Below are 20,790 nucleotides of genomic sequence, written 5' to 3' on the forward strand. Positions count from 1 at the left end.
GAACCTACCGGCGACGGCTGGATGCTCGAAAAGCAAAAAAAAAAAAAAATGCAGCGCAAGAAGTGAATAAAAGACCAGGCGAGAACTTTCGAATAAAAGTGCAAGGCACAAGAACCAACGCTTCCAGCAGCACTAGGGCGTGTTTTTCTTAGTATCAATTAAGACCCCTCCTCGGTTTAGCACTCTATTTGCCGAAAGGAGGTACTTTTATCACGTTATTGCTACCCTCTGTTGGTGACTTCTGTATTTCTTTCTTTCGGTGATGGCAACGGTTCCGAACTATTGCGTTGCACACGTTCCTTTAAAGCACTTTCGTTTCAAAAGCCTTTTAACTTGACGTGAATAAGGTCACATGGGTTTTCTGTGGAATCATATTGGGTGGAGATATTTTGGTAATGCTAAAAAAATTGTCAACTACTCGTTCTTGTCATCATCACCGAGTTAAACAAATAGAAAAAAAGGCCATCATGACTTCGCACAAATGAACCTTTTCTTCTACCTAAGAATAGGTGACCAGTGAAAGAGCGAGGGATTGTGGGATGCACCATCTGCTGCCGGATTCCGGTTCGATAAGAGTATACGACGGCAAACCGCTTCACCGCAAGCCTCAGATTATTCGGGATTCTTGCGTTCGGTCGCCCGTTTATCTTCGTCCTGATAAACTATAGTCAGTTGTTCAGCCATTGGCTGCTCCAACTCGAGCGTGCAAGGCAAACGCAGGTATCAATTGCCATGTATTGAAGACAAAAACGAGGTGGGCCGCGACTGTGAAGAGAGCGACAGCCACAGGTAGCCTTTTGAGTACGAAACGTTGAAGCCAGAGTGTGCGAAAACCATTTTATCACACGTACGTCTGTATTCCACACTGAAAAAAAAGGTTACGCATGAATTTGCTTCGAATAATATATTGAGAAATAAATTGTCGCACAGGCGCGCCTAGCAAGATATTGTGGGAACGGGCGGGCGAAATCTACCTACCATACGATATTAGCGCCGGCCATCGCACCTATATATATGACAAAAAAACAACAACGCGAAAGCTTCACTCATGAGTAAGTTTACACGAAGCACTGGACGAGTTCATTTGCGTTTATCTTGGTCAAACTGTGCGCCAGGACGGCACCCAAAGGAAGAAGTGCGTTAAACAAGCGCAGGATTTCGATTATTCGGCGCCGTGTGTGTCTGGATGTATTGTTTATGTGCAGTCCTGCCGTGCAGCTTGACCAAGATCAGCGTTCAAATAAGCATTTGACTTCGACTAAGAAATGCATCTTATAGCGCGCTAAAGGCTAGAAAAAATATATCGACGCGCTCAATAAGTGTTGCGCTTCATGCCGATCGACTGACGATGTCGGCCGAAGCAGCGATACCGAAATAAACTTTTAGCACACTGCTACAGTCATCCCCATTCCCTGAGATCTTCAAAATGGTGATTTTTTTATCGGCAATGCCGTATCATACAAGGAAACCTGTTTTGTGTATCGACTGATCTGCTAAGCAAACTCACAGCACCTCCGAGCAGCATAAAAGCATTGCAGATCATTTTAGTGCGACCAAAAATGTTTCCGGACCGTTCATGGCTTTCCTAGCTTGTCATCGTCACAGTCACGGTTGGGGGAAAAAAAAGCACTGACATTGCATGGTGAGGTGTTTTTTTCAACGGAACAGTACAAAAATGCGCACGTACTGCTGTTGACTCGTGCGGCGCGTCGAATCGGAAGCCGTCGTATCCGACAGTTCCCCGCGATTGCCCATTTTACCGGTCACCTATTGATTTAGGTGACCGGTAGGTAGGACAAAATTGTTTTTACAATTTTGTCGACAGGGCAGCATTTGTAGACAGGACACGAAGTAACTGATCTAACAACCATTGGTTTATTGCTTGGACTCGCCGTATGCGCAGGGAAAAAAAAAATAAACAGTAGCCATAACTCCAGAGAGAAAGACAAAAAGCCATCATGCCAGATACATCGGCAAAACTGCCTTTCATGTGTTTGACAAGCAACTGATTGCATATAAATCGATGACACGCTGACGCAAGCGTTGGCGTGTGCATGCATATACGGTGAGTGTTGCTAATCTCACGCATTCTTTGCTGTCTGTTGGTTTCCAAAACGGTGCACCACTCAAACATTGGTTGACAGCCACATAGCCTGTAGTTCTGAGCTATAGTGACTAAGCACAGATACGTTTAGCGTCCTCTCGTAGATGGTCTTTCAAGCACCGGCCGGTTAGGCCCATGTATACCAACGCCCACACAGGAGAGGAATCTTCTATACTAGCACATTCTTGCATTTGACAAACACCTTTCAGTGCTTTTTTTCGCAGTTGTGTTTCGCTTTGTCATTCTTGTTCACTTTCTCTTTGTCCTCTTTGTTCATAGATAGATAGATAGATAGATAGATAGATAGATAGATAGATAGATAGATAGATAGATAGATAGATAGATAGATAGATAGATAGATAGATAGATAGATAGATAGATAGATAGATAGATAGATAGATAGATAGATAGATAGATAGATAGATAGATAGATAGATAGATAGATAGATAGATAGATAGATAGATAGATAGATAGATAGATAGATAGATAGATAGATGACTTACTAGAAACCGAATTAGTACTGTCATCGAAACACAAACTTGAGCAAGTCCACGTAGGCAGAAAATACTCGAATAGTTTGTGACTCGGTATTCCACAATAGCGAACAATGCGGGGATCATACGCACCCCATACGCGTACGGCCGTTCATACCACCTGCTGCCACAGACCTTATGGTATTACTGTTTGAAGTACAATGGTTTGTGGTTTCGGCGCCGTTTGTGTCGCTCCTTTACTTTGTTCTGTGTGTACAATTTTGTATACATTTTTACCATTGAGGTACAAGAGGGTACCGCTATTGATTTTTCGATCACGTAGACTGACCGGCGCAATCTGGATCGATGAAGCGACGTGCTTAGGATGGAATACGTGTTTCGAAAATGCGTGATCCTCGCGAAAGATGCGGTCTTGTCGCGTAACAACCACGCCTTGGTCTTTTATACCAATCTATAACTTTAAAGAGAGAGTTCTGCCGGTAAGGTGGGATATGGTGAAGACAAACGACATGCAATATGTGTTTGCGAGTGTGCGTGTTTTTGTAAATGTGTGTATGCGTGTTTGTGTCTGTGTATTTGTTTGTGTGTTTGTGTGCGTTTGTGAGTGTGTTCATTAGCGCTTATGATCTTTGTGTGTGTGCTGTGAATGTGGATGTGAGTCCACGTCCGTGTGCTTTAACGCACTAGCGTTAAACAGCTTGTTACCCGAAAATTCCCGCGTCAGCTCGGCGTCGTTGGTTGTGAGCCAGAAATCGATAACGATAGAGGTAAAATGTTAGTAAAAAATAACCACGGAGTGAATGATGATGAGTGGGGCGAAGCTTCCAAGGATTCTATAGGCAAACCGTGAATCATTCGTTGGTCATGTCCATCCGTCTTTCCGTCTGTCTGTCCGCCCGTCTGTCTTTCTTATGTCTGCCCGTCCATTCGTCTGTATGTATGTTTGTCCATCAGTCCGTTCGTCAATCCGTACATCTAGTGAGCGCTCCAAGTACCACCATCTCGCATTTTTTCATCATATATTCCTCATAAACAAGCACCCCCATCTAGCGGACAATGTAAGTACTAAAGATAGAAGTGGATACTACACAGAGGAGACGTACGACTCACACCTTAAGAAGCTTCGCCCCTGAAGATTCTCTGTCAGAGTGAGGATCAAACACGGGTCGTTTGGGTCCGAGTGGGAACCCAACCTTGGTTGTTTGCGTGGCAAGCGGATATTCTACCACGCGGCCACGCGTCCGTTTCTGAATACATTGGAGAAAAGAAAAAAAAACTCCTCTGCTTGGAAGTGGAGTGAAAGTGACACATACTTTACAAACACACTAATCCTGTATACATTCTTCAAAATTCAACATGATATACTGAAGTAATAATCCGCAGTACAAGCGCCCGTTTCAGCCCCGCCGCGGTGGTCTAGTGGCTAAGGTACTCGGCTGCTGACCCGCAGGTCGCGGGTTCAAGTCCCGGCTGCGGCGGCTGCTTTTCCGATGGAGGCGGAAATGTTGTAGGCCCATGTGCTCAGATTTGGGTGCACGTTAAAGAACCCCAGGTGGTCGAAATTTCCGGAGCCGTCCACTACGGCGTCTCTCTCGGAGCACTCCGCTATGCCACCTCTCATAATCAAACCGTGGGTTTGGCAGAATGAACACCAACAACGATAATGTTGCATGATATTAGCACCATGTGCAGTCTCCGGTCAGGGACCATTGGACGTGGTAGATTGCTTGGAACGATTCCGCTGGTTCCGGGGCGCAGTACTGCCAAAATATTTTATTGCAAGAACAGTTGAGAACTAGAAAGTTGGTTTCTGCTGTTGATGGTCGTAACACCTTTTTTGTCAGGACCCCCTTTGTCCCTCTTATCATCCTCGACATATTGCGAAAGTGAAAAATACCACCAAAGAGGCTTTGGATAAGACTTTCGGTTCTTTGTGCAGTTGAGAGCAGGATCCACTAGACACTAAGCCTTTGCAATTTTATCTATTCGTTACGGGAATATGAAGCCAAAGTGCTCCCACTAAACACATTGTATATCAATGGTCAGACAGACATATAGTCAATAAAAATAGATGACGAGAGCTCTGACCATCAATAGGAAGCTTCTGTTTTTTTTATTTTTAGAGAAAATATCTGGTCGTAGACGTTCTTCTCTGTTAGCTGGACTTAACAGTGTTAATAAATTTGCTCTCTTCTCAATTGCTACAGTATTACCTAAAAAATGATATTCTACAACAAGCACTAACTTTCGTTATTCCCCATAAGAATATATTAGAACTATTGACCATACGTTTGCTTAGAAGACGCATACTCAACTTCAATGTCAATAGGGAGGTGAATAATAGCATTTGTGTTATATGTCTATCTGCCAACTGCATCCGGGAGCTCTATCCAGAAAGATTGCCAATGGTAAGCAGGAAAAGGAAGAAAAAAGTAATTTATATCGCAACAAATATGCACTCAACCAAACGTTCCTGTCACGTAGTGTTAGCATTTATGTGTCCATACGGTGTTCCGTCCGTTGCAGAGACTCCGAGAGTGGCGGCGTCTATCCACGTATCTCCGAGACAACATGAGAACAATACCACAACAGGTGGTGAAGGCCTTACGCAGCCCGTTCACAAATCATTACTTTCGAAAAATGCGGATTAATTTTTTTAAAGCCATCGGTCAAAACAGAGCAGTGGCGAACGGAAATTCAGTTTACGTGCAACACATTTCCCTCCTTTCCGAGTGCAACATAGGCACTCGGAAAGGAGGGATCTCTCGGTTACTTTTCGCCCAAGCGCCAGTGACTTTGATGTCTCACTGGCGCACACTTACACATATATTAACAAAAACTAACACACACTGTTCGAGCAGCACAGCTTGAACCTTGTGGGAACCAGCAAAAAAAAAACTGACTTGTCCAATTAGAAGGCGTCGGTTCTAAAGAGTTGTAATTACGTCCAATTAAAAGTAGGCTTAGGGAGATGTGGCGTGCCCCACTCCATGGATGAAGCTCTTTTCTTAGCTTTGGAAACCAAAGCAAGTATCGACAAATACGGTAGGTTGAGAGCTTATCTCGGTTTCTACGGGCCACGTGCTACACTATTTGTTGCCTTATTTGACCTGGTCCAAACTATTGACCTAATAGCATATTATGTGGTAAACACGAGAAAGGCAATGCAATATTTTTCCCCATCAGATAGAGGGAAATTGTGCTTTTTCTGTCGGTGTTTAGGAGGAGCTGCATGCAAGAAGAAGCATAAAGCGAGAGAGAAAACGATAGTGAGGGGCAGTGAGAAGAAATGATAGCCTAGGTTATCTAGCCAAAAGTGAACCCCTGACACCTCGTGATTTGCAGACGACCCTCTCCAAAACATGCAGTACCTGTTGTCAGAGAACGCTTATATGCTCGAGCATTTTGATCCGAAATCAACTTACGATCTTGCTAGCAAGTCTTGCTAGTGATCTTGGTTACGATCTTGCTTGTTAGTCTCGCTAGCATGTCGCAAAGTGTAAAGGCAATTTGGGAAGCATTACTAGTATTTAGGCAACGAATTAACCAATAGCGAAGCAAGAGCCGCAGTATACAACACCCCCATGAACGTCAAAGTACCGTATTCGCAAAGAGACGTCAACACATTGTTCAGATACCTCAACATTGAAGGCGCTGCCACTAATTGGTCGCAACTAGATCATTGCAACAAGCGTCTGCGTAGAGCAGACCCTGATATGACTTTTCGCCTTTCGGCTAAAATCAGCTGAAGACTCGTTAGTGTGCTGCATCGGAGTCCCCTGGGCGTTGGCTTCATTCGACACTGCGCCCACCTAAACGACCGTGTCGACAGCCGGCATTGTGAGCGCTGCCAAATGCGCGAAACTGTGACCCATATATTTTGTACTGCCCATTATACGCGACTCAAAAGATGCTAGCTTCAATGTTGGCGAGCATCGGACGAAGACCACTTCGTGATAGCCACATTTTGTCAGCAATCTGTGACCAAACAACAAAAATTGTCAAAAACTGCGACAAGGGGTAATTAGACTTCATAAAAAGAACTGGACTAGATACTAGGCTGTAGGGTTCAATGCTAAGTTGCTACTCTACATACGCACCGCCTCTCCCTGTCTTATCATCGTCCTTCATCGCTCTTCCCCCCTTCCCTTATTCCCTGTCCACAACAGGCTAGAGCACACCAGCTCAGGCCAACCACACTGCCTTCAAATCAATCCTCAATCTCTCTCTTGCGCTGAGACACACTCAGCTGACAGCAGTCAGTCAGTGCATTCTAGAAAAATATAAAACAAGAGATGAGGTTGTCAATAGTAGTGGTAAGTCAAATTTCATACCGTATGCTGTAGGTGACTAGGAAGGCTGCCCTAGAAAGAGGAGAACGTAGATGCACATAGAGAGATTTCAGGAACAAGGATATGAACTCACAGCCAGTCATGATCTCCACGCACAATGACTCAAAGCATCAAGTGCTTTACGATACATACCACTGTTGGCTGAAAGCCGCAACAACGAATACTTTGTTCGTAAGGACTCCAGCAGGGCGGTCGTCGCCTATTCAGTGCAACCTACAAAAGCACCAACATGAGCTCAAGTGTAACGATAGACACCTCCCCTCCTCGGAGCTTCTTTTAGGGGGGGGGGGGGGGGGGGGCATGCATTATTGACCACCCCGACCTATTGCAGTTATAATGGCCGGGTATGCAAAGAGTGGCACAAAATCGTCGTGCATAGCGTAAACAGCAGTTGCACAAGCTGCTGCTCATGAAGTTTGCGTTTTCCTGTTTTTCGGTCACGCCTTAGTAGAAGCTTTGATATTTTACACCTTGATATATCGTACTAGACACACCACAGATAAATACACCTACGCGTATACACACATGCTGTTTTACTCGTACATAAACGAGAAAAACACGTACCAACGAAAACGCTGTGAATGTGTTTGCAATAGCAATTTCGTATTGCCGAGATACCTCTTTGACTCGTGCATCTGCATTTGTGCTTCTGTACCAATTCTCATGCGAAAAGAATGGAGATATACTCGCAAGCACACGAAAGTACGCTGGTCCAAATATATAAACAGAATAGTTACTGAGACACAGAACAGCCTCGGAACTTCCCCTGCAACTCTGTAGAACAGCGCTTGTCTATATCTACGTTCCCTTTCATTGTGACGAGTACCCAGTAGTTGAGCAAGGAAATACTTTGAATAAGTCATCCTGTGTTTCTGTGTGCAGAATAGGTCAATCGTGAGACCCCTACTGCTAGTGACCACTCCGATAAACTTCGGTGCGAGTCCAAACATCGGCTTTCTTCGTCTGCTATAAGGTAAGAACAACAATGCTTTCCTGGCATGGACTGAATAATATATTCGGTCGAGCCTTGCATACATCCGCATGGCTAGAAAAAAAACATAATGCCGTTGTTCTGAATAATTAACCTTTCATGACCACGAAGGCAGCTTGGCTGCATGATTCGATTAAGCGTGAAGAGTATCTAGAATGAAAGGTCAAAGAAGCCAATGGTGGCTGGTGGTGACGTGGCTGCCACTCGCATCAGAACATACTCTAAGTCGTTCACAAGAAGGGGTTACAGTATCTTCAATACTTGCTTGCTGTTATCTTATATTGCCCCGCCGCGGTGGTCTAGTGGCTAAGGTACTCGGCTGCTGGCCCGCAGGTCGCGGGATCGAGTCCTGGCTGCGGCTGCTGCATTTCCGATGGAGGCGGAAATGTTGTAGGCCCGTGTGCTCAGATATGAATGCACGTTAAAGAACCCCAGGTGGTCGAAATTTCCGGAGCCCTCCACTACGGCGTCTCTGATAATCATATTGTGGTTTTGAGACGTTAAAGCCCACAAATTAATCAATCTCTTATCTTATACAATGTTTGTTGTAGGCATAACATCAAGGTGCTGTAGTCCTTGCTTGTAGTGCAAAAGGATTACTTAACTGACATCTTAAGCTGCCACTAATGCTTATATATTGGGACTGAACAAGAGTAACGACACCGATAAACAATGTCCTGGCCTGCAGTTCGTGGGGAACTAGCGATTTCAAGTACTAATGTCATTAAATAGGAAGCACGTTCTCTTGAGGAATACATTAATAAAGAATTGTTATGAACATTAGGTCGTGCAACGCAGCAAACTTGTTATCATTACTTCTGGAAAAAAAGTTATTTAAACGTAATCTCTGATAAGTATTTCAAAACAAAATCACAATCACGCAGCTTGATCGGGATGCGAATGTTCAGCTGGTGATGTATGAATATGAACAATGAGCTGCAGGCAACAAGCGAAGTGGGTCACACTGCAATTGCCACAGAAATTTATAGTAAGAATATCAATGTAAGAGCTACTATGCATGATATACCACGGCATGTCTGAAAAATACAGTAAAACATAATGGTGATACAATAAAAAAGCAAATGAATATTTACCTTCTTGTATAGGTTTACGCACTGCAAATAGTGTTTGTAGAGTGATTTTTCTTATTGTACAAAACAAGCAAGTGACCAGATTAGCTCATGGAAGCTCAAAGATTGGAGAAAGCCTATACTGAGGAGAGATAATATTTTCGAAAAAAACAGTGTTTCGTTCGCTATTCTTGTGCTGTACTACAAAAATACTATGAAGATGGAAGGACATCAGTTGGTCGACATTATTCTTCTGCTTGTGATCAAAATGTGTCCTTACTCGAATGGTGCCCTTTTAGCACAAAACCTGATAGAGCCTACGCAAATATCTAGGCAAGAAAGCTATAAAGCCGGGTGTGTTAAATGAGGTGAAGGCACGTAATACACTGTGCTTTCGACTTGATTCATTGTGGAGTACTACATAAAGACGTGAGCTACTTTTTAGGTGAAATGTAGCATTTTGGTAGCCTTGTGCTTTCAACAGGTGGTACGTATTTTTGCTGTCTGTCCCCATTAATTTATCCTAAACTCCAGTGTGATATTTCCACATTTCTTGTATGCTCTCATTTTCTTCTTCGTAAATGTGTCTAAAACATACCTTTCAGCCACTCGTCGTAACATTGCCGTATTTCCCTTACGTTACTTACATCTGTAATCCGTTAATCCTGCTCTCCGTGGTACCTTAAGAGAAAACCACTATTTTTAGATAAAGTTGCAAGTGGCTGGTTCCGCAAGAAGTGCAATCATTTGGGGCAGTTCACATTTTGAGAGGAAGGCATAGCATCACAGTGTTTCAGTGAAGTGTGACGATTAACTTCATAGGAACGGGTAATGAGCGTAGACCAGGTATATCAGGAGGGAAATTGGCGTGTTTCTCTCCGATCTATAGGTTCGGTGTATCACTCGCCGGCAATTTGGACCCATCTTCACATACGCCCATTTCCGCTGTGATACTCATTGATTATTTTCGTTCATTGCTTATGCAACTGCAGCATTATCAATTGGTATTTTGCTTGTACTGTGATCTGATCGCTGTTGTAGGTTTGTTGGTTCCTTATAATTGCACCTTTCATTTTTAATACCGCCTTGTGCCCCTCTTGGTTTGTTTCTATCATACATGAGCCAAAAAACTTATTGTGCTCTCTTCCTATCGTAGCAGCGTCCACCAAGTTCTTTGACTCAGCAGAACACAACACGCGGAAGATTGCATAATAGGCAGATAGCACAAACCATGAGGACACAAGTTCTGAATGCATCGAAAGCAGTGTCCGACTTAGAAGTCGATATAGCCGGAAAAGGCACGGAAGAAATAACCAAGAAAAAGAACTGAAACGACTGCATGGGGTGCACAGAGCCGAGCCTCTCTCGCCATCAGCTCTTCGGGAGCATGACAACCTCGAAATTGAGTTAACGTGACTGCCGTGAAGTGGTGCACAGTTGCCGCGGGGTACTCTCGCTCATTGCCTGCACTTACATCTGAGACAAGACACTGGGACAGTAAAGCCAGTGGTACTTTTTACTTGAGAAGCCTTCGGCACGTCGGAACGGAACTGTTCGCTTATGACGCAGTCGTCTGGGACAATGATGTTAACGCAGCCTACTTCTAAGAGCAGCCATTTGGGTGTTTTTTGTTCGGGCAACAAAAGAAGTGGCTCTTGTAATTTGCTATAGGGCGAGGGGTGGTGGCAAATTAGGTGCTCTTTTATACCATAGCGAATCAAGCGCCAACGCTCGTAGCAGATAAGAGTGAAGCACTTGTCTCGTGATGTCGGTGCCATAAGTTCGTTGAGCACGGACTCCAGGAACAGACTCTCTAGCTGTTCCTCAACGTGGCTGGTACGTTCGTGGACGTGGTGTTCTTTCCACAAATCCTTAAGTTTGTTGTGAAGATTGATATGCGCAAATCGTACACAAAGCCAGAATGAGAAAGAACACAAACAAGTGTTGTTACTCTGTCCTTGCGCACCGATTGCGGACGCCAATTCAAACTTCGTGTAAGAACCAACTTGCCCCCCCCCTCCCCCCCAAAAAAATTGATTGTGCACGCTTACAAAGTTGAAGCGACATGTGTATGCGATAATTCTACGTTTCATGTATTATTTTATTCCTAAACCTAATGTAAACACTAAGTCATAGTGTTGATTCAATAGGTGCTTTTTTGGGGCGTTCTCCATCGCGCCCGCCGCTGCCCAGCATTGACTCTCGAAAGCTCGAGGTTTTTTTTTTTTTTCTAATACAAAACAGTGCAGAATCTCCGGAAGTCTCCAGCTTTAATAGCGGAGATTTGGTGAATTTATTGCTCAAAAACTTTTAGAAGCTTAAATACCGGCAAAAGTAATGAATAAGTGTATCACCGGACCTGTTGGCATTCCATGGCCAGTGGCGTAGACCCGGGATGGCAAAGCGAGCCGTGCCCCCCCCCCCCAAACTTTTTACCATCATATGCATAGCGCAAAGTGGCACTGGAGCACATCTATCTGATCGGCTAGAAAGAATAGTAGAGAAGGGAAGGTATGTAGGTCAACCATTTCAGGGTAACCAATTTGCTACCCTACACGTGGGAACAGCATAGATGAGATTGAAAGAAGGAGAGAAAAGAGAGATAAAAGAGAGTAGGATAGCACATCACAGAGCACGTGCACACGCACCTAGTCAGTACGAATTCAATAGTCTGGCGTGGAACGTGACGTCACTCTCACAGCCGCTTGGCCAGGTTCGTCTTCCTCAAAAAACCTCAGCAGTGCATTGGTCACCTTCAATCGCAATGTCGTTTGTTGACGACAAGCTGGAGCAGATTCAACAGATATTTGTTCATTGTCAAGGTGCGCTATAATGGACGCCAGTGATTATCTCTGTATATTGTAGACGGGACAGTCACAGAGTGTGTGGCGTAGCGTCTCCTCGGAAGTAAGGGCATAGCATAGAGCATTGTCAGCCATTCCAATGTGTAAGGAATACGATTTCGTATCTGCCTGCTTGGCCTCCTCATTGGATGGCAGGTGCTCCCCTCCACCCCCCCCCCCCCCAAAAAAAAAAAAACAGGCTGCCTCTACCTCTGTGTGTGACGACGTAAACATTTCGTGAAACACTCGTGTGTAAGTCACCGAGTTATGAGTGTCTTTCGTGTGGTTTCCCCTTGATATTATTGTTCTAGTCATTATGACAACATGAACAGCGCGAGAAAAACATAAGTACAAAGAACCCACGGAACACACAAGGACAAGTCTACGACTAGTGCTTTCCTCGTCGGTTATTTGTCCTTGTGTGTTTCTCGCGCTGTTCACGTCGTCGTAGTGGCTAGAACAAAAATATAAAGGGGAAGGTGTATAAAGATGTCCATGTAACTTCATGAGTTTTCGAACATACATCTCTTCAACCAACAACACTAAAATAGGTGTTCACACTACCGAATCTTGTCATTGAAAACATTGCCGGCGATGAGAACACATGTTCGGACCTAATGGGACAAGCAGGCGAACATATTTAGGACCGTAAAGCTCCGCACCATGCGTGGATACTGCGGTAATTAGTGGGCATCCCGTTTCCGGGATTCCTTCTGGCCTGTAGTTATTTCTTTCTCACAAGCTCACGCATCGCGTAGGGTAAGCCAGCTTCATATTCACTGAAAGGAATGCGGGCATCGTTCCGGGCATCGTTCCCCGGGTTTGTAATAGAGACCCCTGTAGTAAAGAGGCCTCAAACGTCCGGGGACACACACATACGCCTGCGTAAAAGTGTCGACACACACAAATAAAATGCGTGTACGCAGGCACTGAACACATCGTACTTTGGCAATGGCACGTGCCATCTTTCCCGAGCAACAACGAAACTCTTGGGGAACAATAACAGACGCCAGTGCGCGTTTCTTCGGTCGGTATTCATGCAGTAATAACAGCGGCAGTTGAAGCAAACAACACTTTCTGTCGTAGCTCGCTGTAATAGCGTATCCTCGACAACGTTTTGACAAACGGACCCTTCTGTCGTTGACACTACGCTTTACCAGAAGAAGGACAAAGCAAAAAACATAGAGGACTCCACAGATGCTGCGTCAGCGGAAATAAGCCTCGCCGTCACTTTGTCTTGAGAACACGCCCTGATGTAGCGGGATAAAGTGTTGAGGAGAGAGAAGTAGAAAAGTACTAGAGAGAGCAGAGCCGAGGAGAAAAGAGGGAAGCTCAATTAACTAGAGAGGTGAGATGGAGGGAAGACAGGAATGGGAAAAGTAACTAGATATATGAGAGGGCGCAGGGGTGGGCAAAAGGGGCAGGCTTCCTTTGGGGTCAATAACGAAGTTCCATAAGAATCGAAAAAAAAAGTACTAAAGACAAGACGAAAAAGAGAATTAAGAAAGACAAACCGCTCAGCCAAGTCAAGCCTGAATGGAAGCAGCAAAAAAGATCGAGGTATGTACAAGCATGTGTGGAGGGTAAATGCGCAAATAATGAGCGTCGTCTGCTGCGATGTGAAATTATGGAACTATCGTCTGCTGTGCCTTTCTTGGTTATCTGTTCATTTTTTTTTTCTTTACTTCGATGTCTGCATCGTTCGCCACATGGCAAAACCTCGCTTGTCCGAAGCTATGTTTGCACTTAGACTCTTAAGACTTAAAATGTTAATTTGTTCTCTTGTTAGCAAACGTCTACAGGACATTTGCCAAAGGTTTGCATGTTTGTTAGTTGAATATGTTTATTTTTAAGTCTTTTTAACAAGGTCCCCCCTTCACCATAAGTTTGCTACTTCTTTTCGACATGAACTGAAGCAAACAAGCTCTTTTCTTGTTGTTTCTGTTTGATTGACACTTTGTAGAGGCGAATTGAGGGGTTTGCATTTTTTCCTCTTTTTTTCTCCTGATATTGACTGCGTAGTTTAGTATATTTTTCTCTTGCCTTTACTACTTCCCGAATGTCTTTCTTGTTTCATCCTTGTTACCAAATTGTGAAGCTTTGACAGTACGAAAAAAAAGAAAGCTATATAAATTCCACCACTGGTCGGTTTCACCTCTGCAGACAGTTCCAAAGGACCTTCCTGAGTAGTATATACTTCCCGCTAACACCACCCACGTTTTACGCATTAAAAAGACAAACCACATGCCATGGGAGTTTTTTTTTTTATTGTCGCCAATCAATGTACTCTTTTGTCAGATCCGTACATCAGGGCTTTAAAGTGGGGAAGAATTTATTAACCTTCATCATTTCATTACACACCCGTTCTTCAACATAGCTGTTCCCTGATATCCATGTTTTGTCAAGGCTTACTTTAGTTTTCTAACTGTACTAAAGAATGTACAGAAAGACTTTCAAGGAGTGAGGGAACCCTGTGTCAGGACGTTACCACGAAAGATCGGAGCTTTACTATACGCAGTCTAAGCCAATCAAGTGTACGGCGAAAATGTTTCTCCTACCGGTACGACAGAAACATAGCAAAAGTGTAACGGAAAATCACTTTACTTGAACCTTTATTAAACGGAGTTAGCCTGCCCTTGAGTCATCCGGCCAGAAAGCCTCGACGCTGTCCTCGAATGATGGCGTTGGTTCTTCTGTTAGCAAAAGTCCATCATTGCATTACTGTTGATGAAGTTTGGGAGAGAAAAGGCCCACATAAGCGAGGAAACGCTTAAGGTTCGTAGTTTATAGACACTGCACCGTTGTAGAGCAGACAGCAGCTTGCTTCTGGGCCGTCTGTTTTATATCCTGGTTTTTCTCTTTATTCCTATATATATATATATATATATATAGGGGAAAGAAGTGTATACCTAAGGGCTCGTTTTTCCGTGTTTTAACACAATATTAATGAGATATAACAGACAGTAATGCCAAGGAATATACAGGGGAAGTTATTAATATCAATGGAATGTAAATAAGAAAAAAGAAAAGTGGATGAAAAAATTACCAACTGTGAGCAGGAATCGAACCTACGACCTTCGAATTACGCGTTCGATGCTCTAACCACTGAGCTATCACAGCGGCCCTCCCTCCATCAACTTTTTTGGGTTCACCTGTGAATTTAGAAGTAGGAGCGACATTCAGCGCCATCTATAAGCCAAACAACGAGTGTGAAAACACTCTTATGCGCATGTTTGGCGTCACGTAGCACGTGAACTTATTATGAGCGGGCAGCTGATTAATTGTCCCTCTTATACTACCTAAACACACCAAGTCTGCCAGTACGAGACCCTCGTTCAATGAAATAAGGGAAAGAAGTGTATACCTAAGGGCTCGTTTTTCCGTGTTTTAACACAATATTAATGAGATATAACAGACAGTAATGCCAAGGAATGTACAGGGGAAGTTATTAATATCAATGGAATGTAAATAAGAAGAAAGAAAAGTGGATGAAAAAATTACCAACTGTGAGCAGGAATCGAACCTACGACCTTCGAATTACGCGTTCGATGCTCTAACCACTGAGCTATCACAGCGGCCCTCCCTCCATCCACTTTTTTGGGTTTATCTGTGAATTTAGAAGTACGAGCGACAGTCAGCGCCATCCATAAGCCAAACAACGAGTTTGAAAACACTCTTATGCGCATGTTTGGCGTCACGTAGCACGTGAACTTATTATGAGCGGGCAGCTGATTAATTGTCCCTCTTATACAACCTAAACACACCAAGTCTGCCAGTACGAGACCCTCGTTCAATGAAATAAGGGAAAGAAGTGTATACCTAAGGGCTCGTTTTTCCGTGTTTTAACACAATATTAATGAGATATAACAGACAGTAATGCCAAGGAATGTACAGGGGAACTTATTAATATCAATGGAATGTAAATAAGAAGAAAGAAAAGTGGATGAAAAAATTACCAACTGTGAGCAGGAATCGAACCTACGACCTTCGAATTACGCGTTCGATGCTCTAACCACTGAGCTATCACAGCGGCCCTCCCTCCATCCACTTTTTTGGGTTTATCTGTGAATTTAGAAGTAGGAGCGACAGTCAGCGCCATCTATAAGCCAAACAACGAGTGTGAAAACACTCTTATGCGCATGTTTGGCGTCACGTAGCACGTGAACTTATTATGAGCGGGCAGCTGATTAATTGTCCCTCTTATACAACCTAAACACACCAAGTCTGCCAGTACGAGACCCTCGTTCAATGAAATAAGGGAAAGAAGTGTATACCTAAGGGCTCGTTTTTCCGTGTTTTAACACAATAATAATGAGATATAACAGACAGTAATGCCAAGGAATGTACAGGGGAAGTTATTAATATCAATGGAATGTAAATAAGAAGAAAGAAAAGTGGATGAAAAAATTACCAACTGTGAGCAGGAATCGAACCTACGACCTTCGAATTACGCGTTCTATGCTCTAACCACTGAGCTATCACAGCGGCCCTCCCTCCATCAACTTTTTTGGGTTTATCTGTGAATTTAGAAGTAGGAGCGACAGTCAGCGCCATCTATAAGCGAAACAACAAGTGTGAACACACTCTTATGCGCATGTTTGGCGTCACGTAGCACGTGAACTTATTATGAGCGGGCAGCTGATGAATTGTCCCTCTTATACTACCTAAACACACCAAGTCTGCCAGTACGAGACCCTCGTTCAATGAAATAAGGGAAAGAAGTGTATACCTAAGGGCTCGTTTTTCCGTGTTTTAACACAATATTAATGAGATATAACAGACAGTAATGCCAAGGAATGTACAAGGGAAGTTATTAATATCAATGGAATGTAAATAAGAAGAAAGAAAAGTGGATGAAAAAATTACCAACTGTTTCATTCACTTTTTTCATCCACTTTTCTTTCTTCTTATTTACATTCCATTGATATTAATAACTTCCCCTGTACATTCCTTGGCATTACTGTCTGTTATATCTCATTAATATTGTGTTAAAACACAAAAAAACGAGCCCTTAGGTATACACTTCTTTCCCTTATTTCATTGAACGAGGGTCTCGTACTGGCAGACTTGGTGTGTTTAGGTTGTATAAGAGGGACAATTAATCAGCTGCCCGCTCATAATAAGTTCACGTGCTACGTGACGCCAAACATGCGCACAAGAGTGTTTTCACACTCGTTGTTTGGCTTATAGATGGCGCTGACTGCCGCTCCTACTTCTAAATTCACAGATAAACCCAAAAAAGTGGATGGAGGGAGGGCCGCTGTGATAGATCAGTGGTTAGAGCATCGAACGCGTAATTCGAAGGTCGTAGGTTCGATTCCTGCTCACAGTTGGTAATTTTTTCATCCACTTTTCTTTCTTCTTATTTACATTCCATTGATATTAATAACTTCCCCTGTACATTCCTTGGCATTACTGTCTGTTATATCTCATTAATATTGTGTTAAAACACGGAAAAATGAGCCCTTAGGTATACACTTCTTTCCCTTATTTCATTGAACGAGGGTCTCGTACTGGCAGACTTGGTGTGTTAGGTTGTATAAGAGGGACAATTAATCAGCTGCGCGCTCATAATAAGTTCACGTGCTACGTGACGCCAAACATGCGCGTAAGAGTGTTTTCACACTCGTTGTTTGGCTTATAGATGGCGCTGACTGTCGCTCCTACTTCTAAATTCACAGATAAACCCAAAAAAGTGGATGGAGGGAGGGCCGCTGTGATACCTCAGTGGTTAGAGCATCGAACGCGTAATTCGAAGGTCGTAGGTTCGATTCCTGCTCACAGTTGGTAATTTTTCATCCACTTTTCTTTCTTCTTATTTACATTCCATTGATATTAATAACTTCCCCTGTACATTCCTTGGCATTACTGTCTGTTATATCTCATTAATATTGTGTTAAAACACGGAAAAACGAGCCCTTAGGTATACACTTCTTTGCCTTATTTCATTGAACGAGGGTCTCGTACTGGCAGACTTGGTGTGTTTAGGTTGTATAAGAGGGACAATTAATCAGCTGCCCGCTCATAATAAGTTCACGTGCTACGTGACGCCAAACATGCGCATAAGAGTGTTTTCATACTCGTTGTTTGGCTTATAGATGGCGCTGACTGTCGCTCCTACTTCTAAATTCACAGATATACCCAAAAAAGTGGATGGAGGGAGGGCCGCTGTGATAGCTCAGTGGTTAGAGCATCGAACGCGTAATTCGAAGGTCGTAGGTTCGATTCCTGCTCACAGTTGGTAATTTTTTCATCCACTTTTCTTTCTTCTTATTTACATTCCATTGATATTAATAACTTCCCCTGTACATTCCTTGGCGCTACTGTCTGTTATATCTCATTAATATTGTGTTAAAACACGGAAAAACGAGCCCTTAGGTATACACTTCTTTCCCTTATTTCATTGAACGAGGGTCTCGTACTGGCAGACTTGGTGTGTTTAGGTTGTATAAGAGGGACAATTAATCAGCTGCCCGCTCATAATAAGTTCACGTGCTACGTGACGCCAAACATGCGCATAAGAGTGTTTTCACACTCGTTGTTTGGCTTATAGATGGCGCTGACTGTCGCTCCTACTTCTAAATTCACAGATAAACCAAAAAAAGTGGATGGAGGGAGGGCCGCTGTGATAGCTCAGTGGTTAGAGCATCGAACACGTAATTCGAAGGTCGTAGGTTCGATTCCTGCTCACAGTTGGTAATTTTTTCATGCACTTTTCTTTTTTCTTATTTACATTCCATTGATATTAATAACTTCCCCTGTACATTCCTTGGCATTACTGTCTGCTATATCTCATTAATATTGTGTTAAAACACGGAAAAACGAGCCCTTAGGTATACACTTCCTTCCCTTATTTCATTGAACGAGGGTCTCGTACTGGCAGACTTGGTGTGTTTAGGTTGTATAAGAGGGACAATTAATCAGCTGCCCGCTCATAATAAGTTCACGTGCTACGTGACGCCAAACATGCGCACAAGAGTGTTTTCACACTCGTTGTTTGGCTTATAGATGGCGCTGACTGTCGCTCCTACTTCTAAATTCACAGATAAACCCAAAAAAGTGGATGGAGGGAGGGCCGCTGTGATAGATCAGTGGTTAGAGCATCGAACGCGTAATTCGAAGGTCGTAGGTTCGATTCCTGCTCACAGTTGGTAATTTTTTCATCCACTTTTCTTTCTTCTTATTTACATTCCATTGATATTAATAACTTCCCCTGTACATTCCTTGGCATTACTGTCTGTTATATCTCATTAATATTGTGTTAAAACACGGAAAAATGAGCCCTTAGGTATACACTTCTTTCCCTTATTTCATTGAACGAGGGTCTCGTACTGGCAGACTTGGTGTGTTAGGTTGTATAAGAGGGACAATTAATCAGCTGCGCGCTCATAATAAGTTCACGTGCTACGTGACGCCAAACATGCGCGTAAGAGTGTTTTCACACTCGTTGTTTGGCTTATAGATGGCGCTGACTGTCGCTCCTACTTCTAAATTCACAGATAAATCCAAAAAAGTGGATGGAGGGAGGGCCGCTGTGATACCTCAGTGGTTAGAGCATCGAACGCGTAATTCGAAGGTCGTAGGTTCGATTCCTGCTCACAGTTGGTAATTTTTCATCCACTTTTCTTTCTTCTTATTTACATTCCATTGATATTAATAACTTCCCCTGTACATTCCTTGGCATTACTGTCTGTTATATCTCATTAATATTGTGTTAAAACACGGAAAAACGAGCCCTTAGGTATACACTTCTTTGCCTTATTTCATTGAACGAGGGTCTCGTACTGGCAGACTTGGTGTGTTTAGGTTGTATAAGAGGGACAATTAATCAGCTGCCCGCTCATAATAAGTTCACGTGCTACGTGACGCCAAACATGCGCATAAGAGTGTTTTCATACTCGTTGTTTGGCTTATAGATGGCGCTGACTGTCGCTCCTACTTCTAAATTCACAGATATACCCAAAAAAGTGGATGGAGGGAGGGCCGCTGTGATAGCTCAGTGGTTAGAGCATCGAACGCGTAATTCGAAGGTCGTAGGTTCGATTCCTGCTCACAGTTGGTAATTTTTTCATCCACTTTTCTTTCTTCTTATTTACATTCCATTGATATTAATAACTTCCCCTGTACATTCCTTGGCGCTACTGTCTGTTATATCTCATTAATATTGTGTTAAAACACGGAAAAACGAGCCCTTAGGTATACACTTCTTTCCCTTATTTCATTGAACGAGGGTCTCGTACTGGCAGACTTGGTGTGTTTAGGTTGTATAAGAGGGACAATTAATCAGCTGCCCGCTCATAATAAGTTCACGTGCTACGTGACGCCAAACATGCGCATAAGAGTGTTTTCACACTCGTTGTTTGGCTTATAGATGGCGCTGACTGTCGCTCCTACTTCTAAATTCACAGATAAACCCAAAAAAGTGGATGGAGGGAGGGCCGCTGTGATAGCTCAGTGGTTAGAGCATCGAACGCGAAATTCGAAGGTCGTAGGTTCGATTCCTGCTCACAGTTGGTAATTTTTTCATCCACTTTTCTTTCTTCTTATTTACATTCCATTGATATTAATAACTTCCCCTGTAAATTCCTTGGCATTACTGTCTGTTATATCTCATATATATATATATTGTGAGCGCTGATTGTGTTGCTCATCATTTTCACTTTCACCTGCGCATACAAAGCACCGTGATCATCATCATCGTAGCGGCTCGCTGCTTGTTCGGTTGCTGGCTCGCGCGTCTGGGTTGACAATAAAACGGTCGCTCCTTCGTACCTGACGTCGTCTCACAAGTGGTGGAGCGTGCTGTGATTCCCAAGTCCTCGTGCACTACCGGTCACCCCTGGAGCTCCGATCAGGTCGACGGCTGTGCTTGCCAACAGTGATGGCGCAAAACGACCCACCCCCTACCGCCTTCTTCGCACCACCCGCTCAGCCT

At 43.5% G+C, this 20,790-nt stretch overlaps 7 non-coding genes across 7 annotated transcripts; 4 read left to right on the forward strand and 3 right to left on the reverse strand.

The window, feature by feature from the left end:
* Positions 1-14,902: 14,902 nt before the first annotated feature.
* On the reverse strand, positions 14,903-14,975 carry TRNAT-CGU (transfer RNA threonine (anticodon CGU)). Its single transcript has one exon. It is a non-coding gene; the product is annotated as a tRNA-Thr (tRNA).
* A 382-nt stretch (positions 14,976-15,357) lies between these two features.
* TRNAT-CGU (transfer RNA threonine (anticodon CGU)) lies at positions 15,358-15,430 on the reverse strand. The gene has a single exon. It is a non-coding gene; the product is annotated as a tRNA-Thr (tRNA).
* Positions 15,431-15,812: 382 nt separating this feature from the next.
* TRNAT-CGU (transfer RNA threonine (anticodon CGU)) lies at positions 15,813-15,885 on the reverse strand. Its single transcript has one exon. It is a non-coding gene; the product is annotated as a tRNA-Thr (tRNA).
* Positions 15,886-18,022: 2,137 nt separating this feature from the next.
* Positions 18,023-18,095, forward strand: TRNAT-CGU (transfer RNA threonine (anticodon CGU)). Its single transcript has one exon. It is a non-coding gene; the product is annotated as a tRNA-Thr (tRNA).
* A 382-nt stretch (positions 18,096-18,477) lies between these two features.
* TRNAT-CGU (transfer RNA threonine (anticodon CGU)) lies at positions 18,478-18,550 on the forward strand. Its single transcript has one exon. It is a non-coding gene; the product is annotated as a tRNA-Thr (tRNA).
* A 1,290-nt stretch (positions 18,551-19,840) lies between these two features.
* On the forward strand, positions 19,841-19,913 carry TRNAT-CGU (transfer RNA threonine (anticodon CGU)). The gene has a single exon. It is a non-coding gene; the product is annotated as a tRNA-Thr (tRNA).
* A 382-nt stretch (positions 19,914-20,295) lies between these two features.
* TRNAS-CGA (transfer RNA serine (anticodon CGA)) lies at positions 20,296-20,368 on the forward strand. Its single transcript has one exon. It is a non-coding gene; the product is annotated as a tRNA-Ser (tRNA).
* Positions 20,369-20,790: the final 422 nt, after the last annotated feature.

Source organism: Rhipicephalus microplus, chromosome 8 (assembly GCF_043290135.1).
Source record: "Rhipicephalus microplus isolate Deutch F79 chromosome 8, USDA_Rmic, whole genome shotgun sequence".
Taxonomy (NCBI): Eukaryota; Metazoa; Arthropoda; class Arachnida; order Ixodida; family Ixodidae; genus Rhipicephalus; species Rhipicephalus microplus.